Raw genomic sequence first — 2,265 nt, forward strand, 5'->3', positions numbered from 1 at the left:
ATAGATAGATAGATAGATAGATAGATAGATAGATAGATAGATAGATAGATAGATAAATGGATGGATGGATGTGTGAATGGATGAATGGATGAATGAATCTGTGGAAGGATGGATTTGATGGGTGGATGAATGGAAGGATGGATGAATGAATGGATGTCTGGCTGGATGTCTGGCTGGATGGATGGATGGATGGATGGATGGATCAACAATACTTCTAACAACGTTATAACTGTCCTTTTAATTAACTTCAACGCCAAGATTCAAGGCAACACCAACTGCAGCGGTTCTAATGGGTTTTCCACCTACTCACTTTAAAAGAGAAATTCAATTTAACAGTAACTACTTCCAGTTTATATTGCAGCTTTTGATGCGTCTTCGGGCAAGAAGGGGAAAAGAAATGTCCCTGGAAATCTGTCCCTCTGCCTTGTACTTTTTCCGGTTAGTTTCACTCGTTTCACGGGTATTCGAATTCGGCATCATTCTTGCTATAAAGACTCCTTCTCATAACCTTCACAATCTTTTAGCCCCCCGACCTCTGCCGCAGGCTCATCATGATGCCTGCTGGAGAGCGTGAGGAATAGAGAGTGAGTGAGAGAGAGAGAGAGAGAGAGAGAGAGAGAGAGAGAGAGAGAGAGAACGACAGGGGAGAAAGGGACGGGTTTACTTGCATACACATAAGCATATTATTACACTGACAGAATCCTACATTCATACACAGACTAACATATGCACAAACGTGAAAAGATGAAGCAGGGTAACACACAGTGAAATTTAACACACGGCTAAATTCAACCACAAAGAGGCTTTCCATTTGTGGAAAGAACAAAAGTAAGTTCCTTACAAATCGAGCAAATGAATCCCTTAAATGGGATTTACATCCTCTTTAGAATTGAAAACAATCATTGTACAAACACACCACTATAATATTACTGTGGATTATCATTTGCGACCCATAATACAGTGTATACATGCATTCTTGAAATAAAAAAGGAACGACTATGTTTTTTTTCTACAGGAAGTAATGAGACCATTCGTTATATTGTTTTCGTTTCTCTGTGTCGATTTTATAATGCCGCCGAGGTCTTACAGAAAAAGAAACAATGTTCGCTAATGGAAAAATTGATTAACTACTATTATTATTATTATTATTATTATTATTATTATTATTATTATTATTATTACTGTGGGCTGAGCTTGTAGTTTACTGGATTCGTTTCAATGAGAACTTCGGAGCAATTCCACTTCCACTACTAAAATAACCTGTGTGTTTGTTTGTTTAGCTCTGAATACCTTCTCTGTAATCGGGTCCATTTATTATAATATGTTTTCCTATATCGGATTTCGTAGGCGGGAGTGGAACGGTAGTAGGCAATCCGACATAGTAGTGTAGTAATGTCGTTTTAGAGACTTTCGTCCTGGATGATGATTGTTTTGGTGATGGGGGTTTTTTTTTGTATGGTTTGTGACTAAAGGAGAGTAGACAAACAGGAATAAAGACATCAGGCATGCAAACTTAGGCTAATTCAAAACATGTCAGGGAAAGGGGGGAGAGGGTTGTTCAAAGTGGTCGGTGAGATAGAATAGAAAGGGAGGACAGAGGGTGCGGGGAGATAGTGCTCTAGGGTGTTTTTTTTAAGGTGTTTTTATTTTCTGCTTTAATGTACGTGTTTTTCTTGTGCCAACATCGATACGATTTAGACCATTTAGGAGGCGGGGAATAGACCCTGCAGGGCCAACCAGGACTCACAGGAAAATGAAGTCCCAGCAGAAAGACTGAAATACATGTATGAGATTTTTTTAAATATCTCAACACAAGACTCGAACTCTGGTCTCCTATCTTGCGTGCGACAGCGAAGCTCTTAACTACAACTCCACAGGCGCTGCTAGCTAAAGTGTTTTAACGCTTTGAAATATCATTTTGTCTAAGAGCTATGGGGATGTTGCTGGCAACACTCGGGCGGCATGTGTCTCGTGGGAAACGCATGTGGTGAAAGGGCATTCGTGAAGAATGGGAGGCTTTCACGAGCAACAGCAACAAGTGAGTCTCTCTCTTCTTATTTCACTTTTTTTTTAAATTCTGCTTCATTCTGAGAATGCTCCTGTACCTTTATAACGGCACTTGCTTAAAAACTCTCTATTCCTCTCTCTGTCTCTGTCTCTGTCTCTGTCTGTCTGTTTATCTCTCTCTCTCTGTCTCTGTCTCTGTCTCTCTCTCGTGTCTCTCTGTCTCTCTCTCTCTCTCTGTCTCTCTCTCTCATATATATA

Source organism: Aplysia californica, unplaced genomic scaffold (assembly GCF_000002075.1).
Source record: "Aplysia californica isolate F4 #8 unplaced genomic scaffold, AplCal3.0 scaffold00405, whole genome shotgun sequence".
Taxonomy (NCBI): Eukaryota; Metazoa; Mollusca; class Gastropoda; order Aplysiida; family Aplysiidae; genus Aplysia; species Aplysia californica.